Source organism: Panthera onca, chromosome F1 (genome assembly GCF_046562875.1).
Source record: "Panthera onca isolate mPanOnc1 chromosome F1, mPanOnc1 haplotype 2, whole genome shotgun sequence".
Classification (NCBI taxonomy): Eukaryota; Metazoa; Chordata; class Mammalia; order Carnivora; family Felidae; genus Panthera; species Panthera onca.
The window spans coordinates 272,887-290,453 of NC_138355.1; the positions used below are offsets into that span (position 1 = coordinate 272,887).

At 40.8% G+C, this 17,567-nt stretch overlaps 1 long non-coding RNA gene across 1 annotated transcript; it reads right to left on the reverse strand.

The window, feature by feature from the left end:
* Positions 1-1,952: 1,952 nt before the first annotated feature.
* On the reverse strand, positions 1,953-15,481 carry LOC145713323 (uncharacterized). Its single transcript, XR_014136387.1, has 3 exons — positions 15,443-15,481; positions 10,817-10,889; positions 1,953-2,515 (listed from the first exon to the last, which is right to left on the reverse strand). It is a non-coding gene; the product is annotated as an uncharacterized LOC145713323 (long non-coding RNA).
* Between the last annotated feature and the right edge of the window lie 2,086 nt (positions 15,482-17,567).

Here is a 17,567-nt window from a genome sequence, read left to right on the forward strand (position 1 = left end):
ATGGTATATGGAGACTCTGTACTTCCTATTATATTTTGCTGTGAACTTAAAACTGATGTAAAACATCAGGCTTACTAAATGTATGAAACAACAAAAACAACAAAATATGGTTTCCATTGAAGCTACTCTTAGCATATACTAACTCATGATACAGTCACCTTGAACATTAAAATAGAGATCAAAGTAACACAATAGGGGTACTGTCTCCCATTTGGAAGTGTATGAAAATGCATAAACAAAACACAAAAATACAACAGTTATTTGTATACTTAGGCAACAAAACAATTGATGAATATGATCCAAAATCTTATACCTATAAACAGGGGTTCAGCACCATAGGAATCAAACCTGGGTTTTCCATATAATTACGAGATTTTCATTCTAATTTTAAATCAAAAATCATTATGTTGATCATACCTCAGAATCATAATGAAAGCTTAATCACATAAAAAAAAGAGATTATAATGACCTCATATTGCCCTAGTAATTTTTATACAAATACCTACTTCATATGGATGATGAAACTGAAACCAGTACCATGGTAACCATCATGTTACTTGCTAGTAAAACAAAATTTGAAGACACCACCAAAAATGACGTCAGGGCTATAATTCCTATGCAGAACAGATTTCATCCAGCAGGCCAAAGATGGCTACCCTCAGAACATCCTACTTGAATGACTGGCCCTTGGTTGTTCCCTGGGATCTTGGATTTAAGGAGGGTTCCCACCATTCCCTAGCTGGTTAAGAGTGGTTCACTGTGCCTAAGTGCTGGTACAAGCAATGTCCTTAAGGCTGTACACTTGATTTCCTTGGTGGAAACCTGGAATTTTGGGACATGCTAAGGAGAAGATGCCTATGTGATTAGCATTTGATGAAAACCTCGGGCACTGAGTATCCATAAGCCTCGTACTGGCAGACAACATTTCACTTGTGCTGTCCTAATTTCATGATGGAGGAATTTAGCACATCCTGCTAACTCCATAGAGAAAGGATTGCTGGAAGCCTGCGCTTGGTTTCCTCTGGCCTTCACCCCATGCACCATTGCTCGGTGCTCATTGGCCTTTCTAGCCTGTCCCCATACCAAGCCACACGCATGACTACAACTATATGCTGAGTCCTGTGAGCTCTTCTAGTGAATAATCAAATCTGGGTGTCATTGGGATGCCTCTAACACAACTGCATTATATGGAATTTTATTGTTTCGGTTGATGTCTTTCACGTGGTTACAGTCAGAAGGTTATGTCACAGAATACCTTTCCTGGAATCTCTTTTCTTGGTGTTTGCCTTGAAAATTCCTACATCCCTACATATCCATTTGAAGAAAGGTTTAAAAGGAATAGATGAAATCATGATGTCAGAAAGTGTGAAACAAGCAACAATCTTATTTTACTCTGAAAAAAAAAAAAAAAAAAAACAGAGAGAGAGAGCAAATCCTGGTGATTGCCCCTATGTTCTACCATATAAAAGTTCTCTGAAATATGAAAAGTCAGTTAATTTTCTCCAACTACCTAGGACTTAGTTCATTTTTCTGGCAGATAGGAATCAAAGAAGTAACAGGGATCATTCTACAACAATCAGAACTGTCAGACAGAATATGAAAACATACTACTGATTATAGTGTTCTTTTGTTTCTTTTCCTTATGTTCCTAGAACATTAAAAATATAGTTCACCTATTAGAGGCAGTTATCGCCAAAATAATCAAAACTCACAAATACGGCATCCAAAATGTCAGATGAGTTATCTTGATGTCTCCCTATCTGACCCTCCTTCCAATTCTCTTATTTTGCCCTAAATGATACTACCGTATGAAGTACCCCCATTTTATATGGCATTAACGTATATACATTTATCACTGACTACAAATGCTTATGTTCGTTCACCCATGGTAGTTAGGACATAACTCTGCATCATCAGCTAGGTCAGTCCTTAATGTCTTGCCAACAGTGAGGATCACAGTAAGAGTGGGGACATTTGGGGATACTACTCTGACAAATTCTGGTACGAGAAGCTCACCTGATAGTGTTGCTGCACTTCAAATAGTCTGCTCTTCCCTTTAAAGGACTAGTGTATTTTACCACCTTCCAGTAGAAACACAATACACACCGGCTTACTTTCCTTCATTTACTCCCTGTAGTCTCCGCCATTCACATCATTCCCTGTTTGGCTCGTCTCTTCTTTCCTGAGGTTCCTTAGGCCTTCCAGTGTGTTGAAAGGGAACTAGCCATTTAGGTCCTTTGGTGGCACTCTCAATTTAATCTGTTGCTGACACCACATACGATATGCAACTTATCTCCTTTTCACATCTCTTTCTCTTTCCTATGCACTTAACAGGCCGTTTTCTTTAGATATTAGAATATATCAGTATTCCTGTTTGAAATCAACATTCTGTCAAATGACCTTTGAATAAAATACAGTTCTTACCTTCTACTTGTCCATTTAATACACTTTGCCCTTTCTGATCCACAGCTCCAGAGACATGAGGAACATCTTTGTTGGGCTTCTCAGACACACACTGTTAAAAGTAGCATCAGTAATGAGTTGCGTGAAGACTTCCTAATCCTTTTCCAAGAAAATATCTGAATTTATGATTTTAATAACTATCAGACTTGCAAATAAGAAAACCGTATTGAACACCAAAACATTTAAATACAAAACCTCATATATGCTCTCTTGATTCAGCGTCCCTTTGAATCTTCATTTGGCTATTGACTCTCTAAACTGATCATGGAAGGCCAGAATAAATACTTTCAAAGGCAGAAGCCTGGCTTGTATGCAGATTTCAAAAAGGAACTAACAAAACCCCTTCCTTTGCATTCCTGACCAAAATAAAAGGACATGTGAAATAAGTTTTGAAACAAAATCTTTAAAAGTGTACTTGCTATAAATGAAAAGTGCTTCTAGTAAAATGGCAGACATTTGTTTCAGTGTCAATTCATACCTCACATGATCAGAAACTTTGGAGTATATCATGCTGTGTATCAACAAAACACTGTCGTAGCTGCTGCTTCGTTTAGGTAAACAGAGGCTTGACCTTTTTCTTGACGAAAGAAGGGTTGGATCGAATGGCAAAGTAGTAAGAAAAACTTTTCTTAAAATTATGATGAACTAGTAGCAGAAACAATGTAGATATAGGTATGGAACTCTTCAGAATGTGTAGTAAGCATTCAAACGGCAAGTATAAGAACATGTATGTCTTAGTCACCTAAAATGTGCCAAGCACTCATTTCACTATGCACATTTTCTTTTTTACACACAACAACAATAATAATGATGATGATGATGGAGTGAGCCTTCCTACAGCTTGGTCACTCTAAGACGTTGGAGTAAAATGATGATCCGTGGTCCTCTCTGTCCAGAATATCCCTCGCCACGGTCTACACGACTGGTCCTTCTCATCTTTCACTTGGCACCTTTTGCCACTCTCAGATCTTTTCTGACTACCAAAATTCCCACTCCCACTCTCATCCTCATCCTCACTACAAACGCCCCCAATATTCTCTCAACTAACATCGTCCATTCCCTACCGATGAAGCCTTTATAGTGACTTATAACAGATTGCTGTTGACTTACTTTTCTGCTCCGACCACAACAACCTAAACCCTCCGCTTGTACACTCAGTAGCTAACTGCTTGGTACGTACTCAGTATACAAGGACCAATTAATTAAGGTCAAAACATTTACACTAATCTCACTGAGAAGATCTCAAAAGTACCAAATCACTATACCGTTGGCCCTTGAACAAAGCAAGGGTTACGGGCTCTGATGGCCATGCCCTCGAAAATCCACAAATATCTTTTGAAACCTCAAAACCAAATCAAAAAAACAAAAATTCCTACCGAATTTCCTACTTTAAAAGCAATCACACTTAAAAATCAAAAAGTATATATGTATTGAAAACCAGAACATTAAAGCAGAATCGCTTGTATATGCTCTCTAGGTCTAATCTACCTTTTCGGCCTAGTTTGGCCATTGACTCTGTAAACTGAGCATGGGAGGTCAGAGTTAGGATAACGGAATGCTGAGCTTACCAACAATATACACAGTCGATTAATGCATGTTTTCCCTGTTATATGTATTACATACTGTATTTTTACACTATAAACTGAAGGAAAGGTTACTAAGAAACTCGTAAGGAAGGGGTGCTGGGTGGCACTGTCGGTTCAGGGTCAGGCTCTTGACTTTGGCTCAGGTCATGATCTATACTTCCTGAGTTGAACGCTGACAGTGTGGAGCCTGATGAAAATTCTCTCTCTGCCCCCACTTCCCTACTCACGTGCTCTGTCCTCTCTCTCTCTCCCAAAATGAATAATTAAAAAAAAAAAAAAACCAAGATGCAAAAGAAAATCATAAGGAAGAGAAAATATGTTTACAGGATGGTACTGTATTTATTGAAAAAAATCTGTATGTATGTGGACTCCCACAGTCCAAACGCATCTTGTTCAAGGGTCAAATGTATACCTTTATGATGTCATCGCTAAGAGCTTACGGGAACTTATTATAGCCCCAAATGAGAACATCAAAAACCCATTCTAACTTTGCCATTCTTTTCTGGACACAAGGGCCATTTTATTGGCCTTTGAACATCTTCCCATGGAAAACAAGTATTCTTTGGGGGGCCTGGGTGACTTAGTCGATTAGGCACCCAACTTTGCAATTGCGAAAAGCAAAGCAAAAGGTGGAGGGGGGAGTTAAGATGGCAGGGGAGGGGATCAGAATTTCCCTTGTCCCTCAAACACAGCAGTATTGAGGTCACAACACTTGGAATACCAGGAATACAGGCTGCAGAGGGACAGAAAAATCTCCGCAGGTGCAGAGTGACAGCTTGGCGGGACAGAAGGGTGTGTATGAGAATTGGGAGAAATAAAATGGGCAGCACAGGCATGCAGTGGGGGAAGGCCTTTGGTGGAGAAACGAAAGGAAGGTAGAGAGAGAGAGGCTGTGGCAAGTGCATTTGGATATGAGAAAGCCTGTCCGGACCACAGACCAAGGAGAGGTCCAGAGAGCCAGTTTCTACTTTGGAAAACAGCCGTAGAGGGTAAAAAACAGAATTTTCAAGGTGGCCACACTTTCTCTCGACCAAAGCTACCACCTCCCATGCCTGGTGGGGAGGGAGCCGCCCCTAGGCTTGGTAGCAATCTCAGGGCTACACTGGGAGAGAACACCTTGAGTATGGTGGAAAGGGGAGGTATTGCCCTGCCCAAGGGAAAAAGACCGTGCAGGCACGAGCCAGAGGCCCTCTGTCCACTGGGCAGAGTGGCGCAACTCCACTACCAGGTCCGAGCAAAGCCGGATCCTGCAGGGTTTTGAATCCCAGCTCAGTACTCAGGTGGCACAGGGGACTGTGCAGCAAGGCAAGCCGGCTCCCCAGGCTATTCCGTGAGGATAGCCTAAACAGTGAGTTTTGAGACACCTCGTGTGGGCAGGATAGATGGGGTGTCGCCATGTCTCTCCCCATGACCAACATCGTGGGGCTTCAGGGAATGGACAGTGAGCCTCAGTGAAGGCAGGCCCATTACACCAAACCCTGACACTCTGTGCCTCGTAACTGCTTCTCTATAGGAGTGAGACTGACACTGATGGGACCAGATAGCCCCTGCTCTAGACCAGCACAGCCACCAGTCCCAGGCACCAATAGACAACTCTCCTCCGGTTTTCTATCTTAGTTTGTTTGTTTGTTTGTTTGTTTGTTTTCGTTTGAGTTATTATTCTTTTGTCTTTCCTTTTCTTTTTTAATGTTTATTTCTTCATTTTGAGAGAGAGAGTGAGTGATCAAGCAGAAGAGATGCAGAGAGAGGGAGAGAGAGAGAATCCGAGCAGGATCCATGCTCTCACTGCAGAACCTGTTGGGGGTTTCGAACCCACCAACAGCGACAACATGACGTGAGCCAAATTCAAGAGTCAGACGCTTCACCTACTGAGCCACCCAGGCGCCCATCTTTTCTTTCCTTTGCTTTCCCTTTCTTCTCTTTTCCCTTTTTTCTCTTTCTACTCTCCTCTTTCCCCTTCTCCCTTTGGAAACAGCCTAGTAGTCTCGAGTTGACGTGGGTCAAAGCTAATTATATATCTACATTTATCTCTATATCTTAATATATACCTATATATCTATACACAGATATATCTATAGATATATCTATATATTTTTTTCCTTTGATCCTCTGTTCTGGTTCTTTGTTTGTTTGATTGTGCATTTTCTCTATACTTTTCTAGATCTCCTTCTTCATTTTCCTCCCTCTCTTTCTGGATTAAGCCCTCTAGCTCCTTTGAGTCACTTCCTGGTCTTTTTTTCAACTCCAGTCATTTCTCTTTTTGTTTGGGCTAAGGATTCTTCCCCATCTTCTTCCCCTTTTTTCCAGGATTACTTCAACAAACAAATCAAAGCACACCTGTTGGAAGGCCCAAACCGCCACTCCAAGTAGCGAGAACAGCAGCCAAAGACGCACCGAAAGAGTGCACACAACACACTCAAAAAAAATTTGTTCAACTGCCAGGCCCTGGACAGTGTAGGGGGTCTTTTTATTACAGTAGTACTCGCAGGTGTGGGACACAGAACAAGCTATTAACACACATAAAGGGCAGGAATCTAGCCAAAACGACGAAATCGCAGAATTCCCCTCAAAAAAATTCCGGGAAGAAAGGACAGCCAGAGAAGGGCTCAAAAGAGACAGAAACCATATATGTGAGCACATTTTTGGAATGACACTCATAAGACGCATAGTTGCGCTTGAAACCACGCATAGAAGACAGCAGACAATCTACTGCTTCAGAGATCAAGGACCTAAGGAATCGTCACGATGAACGCTGAACATGAAATGGTGTAAAGGAGATACAAAGTAAACTAGATGCAGTGACAGCAAGGACGGGAGAAGCAGCAGACAGAATCCGTGAAACAGAAGATACAATTGTGGACAAAGATGAAGCAGGGAAAGGAAAGGAAGGAAATGACTAGATCACGAGGCAGGTACTAGAGACCTAGGTGATTCAGTGAGATGAAATATTAGCCAGATCCTAGGAGTCCCAGAAGAAGAAGAGTGAGAGAAAGGGGCAGAAGGTTTTTTTTGAACAACTTATAGCTGAGAGCTTCCCTCATCTGGGGAAGGAAACGGGCATCCAAGTCCTGGCGGCACAGAGAATTCCTTTCCAAATCAACAAACCCAGGTCAACACCACGACATGCCATAGCGAAACTGGAAAACTACAAAGATAAGGAGAGGATTCTGAAATCAGCTAGGGACAAACGGGTCTTAATCGACAAGGGAAGACACATAAGGGTAGCAGCAGACCTGTCCAAAGAAACTTGGCAGGGCAGAAGGGAGGGGTAGGAAACGGTCAATGTGCTGAATGGGAACATCTGCGGCGAAGAATCCCTTCCCAGGCAAGGCTGACATTTAGAACAGAAAGAGAGAGAAAGGCTTTCCCAGACAAACAAAACCTAATGGAGTTCATGACCACTAAACCAGCCCTGCGGGAGATCCTAACGGGCGACTCTGTGAGTGGAAAGCAGCAGAGACTACAAAGGACCAGAGGCCTCACCAAAAGCATGAAACCTTCAGATAACACAATGACACTAAATCCATATCTTTAACTAATCACTCTGAATGGGAATGGACTCAATGCCGCAATCAAAAGACACAGGGAATCAGAATGGGTAAAACACAAAACAAAACCAAACAACAAGATCCATCTATATGTTGTCAACAAGACACTGATTTTAGACCCCAGGACACCTCCAGGTTCAAAGTGAAGGTATGGGGAACCACCTATCATGCTACTAGAAGTCAAAAGAAAGCTGGAGTCGCCACACTTCCACCAGACAGACTAGATTTTAAACCAGAGACTGTAGTAACAGATTCAGAAGGGCATTGGATCATAATTAAGGGGTCTATCCATCAAGAGGAGCTAACAATTGCAAGTGTTTATGCCCCCAAAGTGAAACGCCCACACATATGAATCGATTACTCACAAACATGATTAAATGTATACATACAAATACCATGATTGTAGACGACTTTAAGACTCCACTCATGGCAAAAGGCGGATCGTCAAGGCAGAAAATCAGTAAGGAAACACAGATCCAATGTGTCATTGGACCAGATGTATTCAGATATACATAGATATATATTGGCCTCATATATATACATTTATATACATGGATATCAACACCGATATATTAAGATCTTTTCATCCAACAGCAGTAGAACGCACATTCTTCTTAAGTGCACATAGAACATTCTCCAATGTCTCCAAGTGACATCCTGGGTCACAAAACAGCCCTCCACAAATATAAAAGGACTGAGATCATACCTTGCATATTGTCAGATCACAACAACGAGCACTTGCTCATTCTTTCTCTCTCTCCCTCCCTTTCCAAGAGAAATGCAAACATTTCAAAAACATTTATCTCAGCCCCTTCCAAGAAAGAGAAAAACAAGAATAATAAACCTTGTGGGGCAACGAGCCCTGGATGGAAACCACACACAGACAGTAGAATTCCATAACCAATATGTTGACAATGGAGTTGACAGACAGTGATGTACTAAAAGAACAGACACTAAAGAAATAGTTTCTGCAAGGACAAATTAGGGTAGGGGTAAACCATTAAAAACGAGCCCGGTGCGGGGAACACATATGTGGCACAGTCAGTTCAGCATCCACCTTCAGCTCATGAGTCATGATCTCACGGTTTGTGGTTATCAGCCCCACGTTGAGCTCTGTGTTGACAGCTCGGAGCCTGCAGCCTGCTTTGGATTCTGTGTGTCTCTCTGTCTCTGCCCCTACCCCGCTTGCACTCTGTGTCTCTCTCTGTCTCAAAAATAAATAAACTTTGAAAAAAAATTAAAAATACCGTAATAAGCATGGGTTGAGAAGAGGGAAAAAGGAAAAAACAAAACAAAACAAAACAAAACAAATGACCAATCAATCAAGCATGAGCTTAAGACAAAAAAGAAAAGGAAAAATGTGAGCCAAAGAAGGTAAGTGGAAACAACATACATTTTTCAACAGGTACATAAGTAGGATTGGGAATATACTATGAAAAATAGTCCCTTTTAAACCTTTTAAAGATATATGTCTTTATATATGTGTGATATACATATATATATATATATATATATATATATATATATATATATATATGTATGTGTGTGTGTGTGTGTGTGTGTGTGTGTGTACGTATAGGTGTACATAAATATGTATACATATAAGTGTGTATTTATATATAAGTGTAAATATATGTGTATATATGTGTATATTATATATATCTCTACCTATATCTATCTATCTATATCTATCTATCTATCTATCTATCTATCTATCTATATCCATATCCATCTATGTATCTATGTATATAATATTTATGTAAAAGAGAGGCTTTGATTCACAGTATATCCCTAATAATACTGACTCTTATCACTCTACAGTTATCTGGTTATAAATACTGTAATAAAGAATTTAATTTTTTTCACTATAAATAAATTGTTCAATTCCTGGCATCTATCGCTTCCGAAAAGCTAGAAATTATTACTAGACTAACAAAAGAACAGAAAAAGAGAGGTTCCTAACACGTCAACATTCACTATGGAGAAAGAATTGGGAATGAGAATTCTAGGAAGAAATGGGAACATTTAAAGGATGTAGGTAATGGGACACAGATGGGGTTCAACCAACAAAGGCTGACGACTTTTTCCCTGCACTTCTAAGCTCACAATGGGAGGATACTAAAAATATACTGTAACCTTCTTTCTTATGTAACTCCTGATTGCCTCAATAGGATTCATTTGCGTGTATACATGTTAAACACTAAAACGGAATATAAACTGAAGCCTGACTTTTTAAATTCACATATTTAATTGTGATATATCATGCGTATTTTGTTACTTTTCAAACTCCATTCTACGGAATTCCATTTCCCTACTCATTTGTTCACATTCAAAAACCATGACATTGCTTCTTCCAAGCAAGACTTTATTTTAGGAGCTCCAGGAGTCAAACCAGTGCGTTTCCTAACCTCCAGGAGCTTATCATGATTTAGGGGCTTTGAAATGAATACTGAAATAAATATCAGATGTCTGAAACTTTAAATTTTAGAATCTGACACAAGGACTAGGAGGAGATAGTGTTCAAAGCTAGAATGGGCAAGATTTCTGAAATTAGAAATTTGACACCTTGGCTATGAAGAGCCTCTGCCCATAGAGCTACTCTTTTCAGCAAAATACGTATTCTTCGGGGAGATGCACAATTTTAACTTACTCTTCATGGAGTTATTTCAAAACTACAGGGGAACACCTTTGTAAGGTAAATGTTGAGAAATAATGTAAACATCTAAATTTCTACATTTTCTAATATGGTTTTATTCTAAATGTAGAACAAAGGATAGAGCCAAAGGAAAATCCTGTATCTCACCAAAATAAAACTTGCCCGGGGCGGGGGGCAACCTACAATAGATACTTGGACCCAATCACGTTTCATTTAGGCGTGAGTATTATCAGTCATGTTACGATCACAGTAAGAATCCTTATCCTTAAGCAAACGTCATATTGCCTCCATTGTGGGAAAGCTTGTCCCAATATAATTTGACGGTCATTATATATTTTCCAGCCCATTCTTTTATCAGCCTCCACCTGTAGGATTTACCAAAGTACAACAAAACAAAACAAAACATTCAACGCGTCATGTATCTGTAAAGTGGTTTGTTCTTGCCAACTTTCCATGACACACATAAAATGATGATACACAGGCTCCTCTTAAATTTTCAGAGTGAATAAGGGAGAAAACTCAATTCAGAGCAGGAAAGTGAGTTTCACAGGAGGGTACTTTACCTTGGTACCAAAATCTAAGTCTTGGCTAGATGAGGTAGACCATGAATCGTCAGGACCAGGTTTGTCGGAAAGCCTTTAGAGCAAAAAAATACAACAAACACATGTTCATTCATTTAAAAACAAAATTTAAAAAAGTTAAGGGAAAGGTCACCTATCTGTTTATTCCACGAAGTTTCTTGGTATAATGAAAAGTTGGCCTCTGGTTTTGTCATTAAGTTTTATTTTAATTCCGGTAATAGGAACATCCAGAGTTATAGTAGTTTAAGTTGTACAAAATAGTGATTCACCAACTCCATACTCACCCCGTGCTCATCATGACAAGGGCACTCCTTCATCCCCATCATCTCTTTCACCCCTCCCACCACTCACCTCCTCTCCACAACCATCCGTTTCTTCTCTGCAGGTAAGAGCCTATTTCTTGGTTTGTCTCCCCTTTTGTTTCCTCCCTTTGCTCGTTTGTTGCTTCTTAAGGGCTACATGAGTAAAATCATATGGTATTTGTCTTTCCCTGACTTTGCTTACCATACTACCCTCAGGCTCCATCCAGGTGATTGCAAATGGCAAGATTGCATTGTTTTATGGTTGAGTAATATTACAGTGTGTGTGTGTGTGCATGTGTGTGTGCGTGTGTGTGTGTGTGTGTGTGTGTGTGTGTGTGTGGATATACATATACACACACACATACATTCATATAGGGCTTCTTCTTCGTTCACTCAGCTGTCAATGGACGCTTGCGCTGGCTGTTGGAAATAATGCCGCAATAAACACAGGAGTGCGTGTGTCCCGTGGAATTCTTGTTTTTGTATTCTCTTGGGTAGTATCCAGTAGTGCAATTACTGGATCATAGGAGAGTTCTGTTTTTAATTTTTTGAGGAACCTGCATACTGTTTTCCACAGGGGCCGCACCCATTTGCATTTCCACCAACGGTGCAAGAGGTTTCCTTAGTCTCCACATCCTCGCAAACACTTGCTTCTTGTGTCTTGGAGTGTAGCCATTCTGACAGGTGTGACGTGGTATCTCGTTGTAGTTTGGGGGAGCATCTTTTCATGTGTCTGTTGACCATCTGTATGTTGTCATTGGAAAAGTGTCTGGTTATGTGTACTGCTCATTTGTAAACTGGGCTTTTTTGGAGGGGGGTGATGTTGACATGAATCAAGTTTTTAGACATTGTGAACACTAACCCTTTACTGGATTTGCCAAATATTTCCAAATTTGTTCTCCCATTCCAGAGGTTGCCTTTCAGTTTTGACTCTTTCCTTTACTGTGCAAAAGCTTTGTAGGTTGAAGTAGTCCTCAAACTTTATTCTTGTTTTATTTCCCTTGGCTCAAGAGACATAAATAGTAAAATGTTGCTACAGCCAAAGTTACAGAAATGACGGCCTGTGCTCTCTTCAAGGATTTTTTTTTTTTTTTATGGTTTCAAGCCTCACACTTAGGTCTTTAATTCATTTTGAGTTTATTTGTGTGTATGGTACAGAAATTGGTCCAGGTTCATTCTTTGGCATGTGGCTTGTCCAGTTGTCCCAACACCATTTGGCGAAGAGACTGCCTTTTCCCCACTGGATAGTCTTTCCTGTTTGTGGAAGATGAACTGACCATACAGTGGTGGATTGATGCCTGGGTTTGCGGTTCTATTCCACTGAGCAATGAGGCTATTTTGTACGCCAGTACCCACAATACTGTTTGGATACCACACACACACAAACACACACGCAGACACACACACACAATGAAATATTACGCAGCTCTAAATGAGAATGAGATCCTGCTACCTGCAACATCATGGATGTACCTAGATGGCATGAGGATAAGTGAAATAAGTCAGACAGAGAAAGACAAATCCTCTATGATTTCACTTCTGTGTAGAATGTAAAAAGGGGAATCAATGAACAAACAGAGCAAAAGCAGAAACACACCCATAAATGCAGAGATTTGACTCTTGCCAGAAGGGAGGGGAGGTGGGGGGATGGACAAAATGGGGGAAGGGGAGAGGGAAGTTCAGGGTTCCAGTTATAGAATGAATAAATCACAAGGCTCAAAGGTACAGCATAGGGAATCTAGCCTGTGGTATCGTAATAGCCTCATACATTAACAGATGGGAGCTACGCTTATGGCGATCACGGTGAAACATCCAGAGTTGTTGCATCACATATTACATTGTGTGTCACGTAGACCTCCGTTTAAGTAAACGTATCGAAGTTTAGGTTTCTATGTTATGAGTGGTAGTACTAACTAGAGATTGAAAGACTCAAAGTTCCCAAGGCCAACTTTGTTCCCACACTGGTCTTGCCTTACTTAGGTCCATAATAACTAGCAAGACACTCCAAGCCTTCAGGGGCATTCAGCTACCCAAGGAGGGAGACTGTGATCAAAATGGTCCTGGTAGTTGTGCCTCTATTTCTCTATACGCTGCCTGAATATTTTCTTCCCTATGAGCTCCCACTCCTACATCACTCTTCAGCACGGTTCTGTGGCATTCCCCAACCTTTCAATCTGTAGCCTATGAAGCCATACACTCCTACAACAAGGATGGGCTCCAATGACCGAGGGTAGGGACCATGTCCTGCTCCTGGAGAACAAGCGAATTGGGAGCCTCACTCATCCACACAGTCACCTCAACATAGGCATGTTATCACCGATCCAGATGAAGCTCCCTTGCTGATTTCACAAGTCAGACCTACCCCTGCCCAGCCCTACAAGTACATGGGAAGGGCATCACAGATTTAGGAAAAGAGGTGGAGTGAGGAGACAGCTTGCCTTGGGCCATACATCTCTGATGTTCGGAATCTTCACCCCCACCCCCAATTCCTTGAGAGGATCTAAGCTATCCTCCCTCAGTTGGGGTGGAAGTAGGGGATATCATATTTCTATCTGCTGTAAACAGACTCTTCCCAGAAGCTCAAATGATTTTTAATCTCTCTCATCAGAAAATCTGAGGTATGCTCGCACCTTTAATGAAACCAACACACACAAAAGCAGAAAACTGATCACGACCCTCTTGAACTCTCTATTTGAATATGCCTTTCTAAACAACTCCCCTAATCCTGGGTCCTTCATTCCTGTCATTCACCTTTATCTCACTTGGCATAACCCCCCAAATTCTGACATCTTTTCTCAAACTCGTATTCCTAACCAACTCAGTGTTGTTCTCCTTGAAACCTGGTCTCCTCTGCTAATTCGATTCTTACCCTCCTTCACTCTATTCATTAGACCCACTCCCCAGCCTTCTATTATTAAAACAGTTGCGTGCAAGATCAAGACAAAAAAGAAGGAAGGAAAGAAAGAAAGAAAACCAGAATTTAAATCGCATTTCTGTCACTTATCATATCCAAATAGGTCACTTCAATCTCTTTTGAGTTTCCAATTCTCCAGGGAAACAACCATTGGGCAAGGAGGTGAAACATAGGTTGACGGACCAGAGGGTGTTTTGAGGAATTAATCTCTGAGGTTCCCTAAATCTGGAGACTCTAAGTGCTTTTGATTTGGCCTCTGGAATAATGGAGAGTCCTTAAATGGCAGAAGTAGGGAAATTATTGGAAAAAAAAAAGAAGAAATACCAAGGAAAAAAGAGAAGAAAGTCAAAAGGCAAAAACACAGAACAAAAAGTCATTGGAAAAAAAAAAATCCAAAAAAACCCGAAAAGATTCCTAGAACTAGACAAGGATACTAGCCCAAAGGGAAACCAGCCTGGGAACTTAGGCAACAGAGAATCATATAGCAATATCCTCGAAATAGAGAGTGAGTTTAGTTAATGTAACATGGTCTACAACTAAATATCCTTCCCTTACAGAAAACTCATTTGTCTCAAGAAGAGGGGATATCACTACATGTAAGGAGTTGCCTGATGACATCTTGCTTTTTATGGAAAAGCCTTGACACCATGGCCATAGCTGACAACCACCCTAAAATCTCGGATGGTAAAAACAAGGGACTAGTTACCACTGCACTAATGACTTTGGTTGGCACTAGTGGTCAAATATATGAGGCCAAATGCTTGGACTAACCTGGGTTCTTAAGCAAACCCTAAATTAGTGTTCCGACATCATTACCTTTGACATTCTGAGTTGATCTGCCCTAGGATCTGTATCCTCATCTCAGTGCTGCTGAGGAACCAGGGAATGGATGTGGAAGCTTCACGGGCTGATGGGCAAAGCCCCTCAGCTACCCGTTAACTATGGAATCATGGTCGAGTCGTCAACCTCCCTGAACCACAGTTGCCAAAGTAATAAAATGTAGGCTACAACAGCACAGCTACTTGGCAAAGCTATACAATGACTATATAACTGAACAGATGTTACCCATAGGATATAGTGTCTGGTCCAGTGTAGAACACGCAACAACTGCTTTTGTTCTCTGCGTTCCCTTAGGAGACACATAATTTTCAGTTCATTCATTCCCTTCCCTTTCCTTTCATTATCCGTTTCATTTCATTTCATTCCTTTATACTTTAAGAGTGAGTGCCCACAGAAGTCGGGAAAGATATCCTAAGGAGGCTGTGAGCGCAAAACCCGACGGGGGGCTTGAACTCACAAACCTGAGTTGAAATCAAGAGTCACACCCTTAACCGACTGAGCCACCCGGGTGCCCCAGCAAATGTCATTTTTACAAATCCATAAATATCCTACCTGGCTATAGAATCTTCCTCAGCATTCTTATCTGCTCCTAAAGATGAAAGCAAAATACATGTTAAATCAACAATCGAAAAATAGAGGAAAATTACAAGTGTACGGCTTATGATTTGTTAAAAAGTATTGCTTTGGGACCACACCTGGAAACCACACTACACTGAATGGTAATTATACCATTCGTAGGCTTAAAGCACTAAGAAATCTTACTTTCTCCTCTATATTGACCAAGAGCAAGAATGGGTTTTATCAGAATTTGACACCTACAGGGGGACTGATGTTTACAATGGCCATCACTGACCGACACTGTGACACTGGAGGAAACTGGTATCGTTAGGAGAATGATTATCATGAGCTGACAATGTCAGACTGAAACTAGCATGATTTTTCTGGACTTTCAGTACTAGAGGAGTTGAAAGAGAGTATCTTTGTTTTGCTGTAACACGGCAGAACCTCCCCAGCTCTTCAACAGACACTCTTCAGTTTTAGGAGGAAACACCCCCTCACAAAGTGTGCTCTATAGCTATTGTACTTTGCAGCATGGCCAAACCATAGCAAACAGACTCTCCCTCGTCTTATTTCCAATGGCAACGTAAGAAGGAAAGATTTGGCATTCCACTTTGATATAGTTCTAACCTCTTGAGGCTGTCTCCTTCCATTGCTAGAGAGTCTATCTAGACCCACCGCACATCACAGAGGAGGATGATCCCAATGTGAGTGCTCTGTAGTGGTTCATGAGGTCATTTTTCTCAACCCTCCCCATTAGGTGACACACATCTAGAGAAATCATACTTTTTGTCATGGAAGGCAGAGGTCATCAGATCCTCTACTGATGAGCAACTAAACAAAACAAAGGGCAAAGAATATCTTGAATGCCTACATTCAATTACCAGGATATTTTCACTTTCTAAACATTCAAAGACATCCACTCTATGATTCTAACTACATGACACCTGGAAAGAGCAAGGCTATGGAGCTAAGGGTTGGGGTGAATGTAGGGAGAAACGGGCACAGCACAGAGGACTTTTCAGGCAGTGGAACTCTTTCACACGGTACCACAAAGGTGGATTCACATCATTACACCTTTGTTAAGACTCATAGAATGTATAACACCAAGGCTGAACACTAATGCAAATTAGAGACTTGGCCTCCAAATGAAGAGTTCGTGTCCAGAGAAAATGCACCACTGTTGTCAGGGTGCCTGGGTGGCTCAGTTGGTTCAGCGTCCAACTCTGGATCTGAGCTCAGGTCATGATCTCACAGTTCATGGGATCAAGTCCTGCATCAGGCTCTGGGCTGACAGCACAGGATTCTTTCCCCCCTCTCCCTCTGCCCCTTGGCTGCTCACACGCATGCATGCTCTCTCGCTCAAAACTCAACCAAGGAACTGAAAAAAAAAAATTCCTACTCAAAATGGACCACTGTCGTGCAAGATGTTAACAACAGGGGAGGCTAGGCGTGTACGGGAGCATGGTATGGTATATGGAGACTCTGTACTTCCTATTATATTTTGCTGTGAACTTAAAACTGATGTAAAACATCAGGCTTACTAAATGTATGAAACAACAAAAACAACAAAATATGGTTTCCATTGAAGCTACTCTTAGCATATACTAACTCATGATACAGTCACCTTGAACATTAAAATAGAGATCAAAGTAACACAATAGGGGTACTGTCTCCCATTTGGAAGTGTATGAAAATGCATAAACAAAACACAAAAATACAACAGTTATTTGTATACTTAGGCAACAAAACAATTGATGAATATGATCCAAAATCTTATACCTATAAACAGGGGTTCAGCACCATAGGAATCAAACCTGGGTTTTCCATATAATTACGAGATTTTCATTCTAATTTTAAATCAAAAATCATTATGTTGATCATACCTCAGAATCATAATGAAAGCTTAATCACATAAAAAAAAGAGATTATAATGACCTCATATTGCCCTAGTAATTTTTATACAAATACCTACTTCATATGGATGATGAAACTGAAACCAGTACCATGGTAACCATCATGTTACTTGCTAGTAAAACAAAATTTGAAGACACCACCAAAAATGACGTCAGGGCTATAATTCCTATGCAGAACAGATTTCATCCAGCAGGCCAAAGAT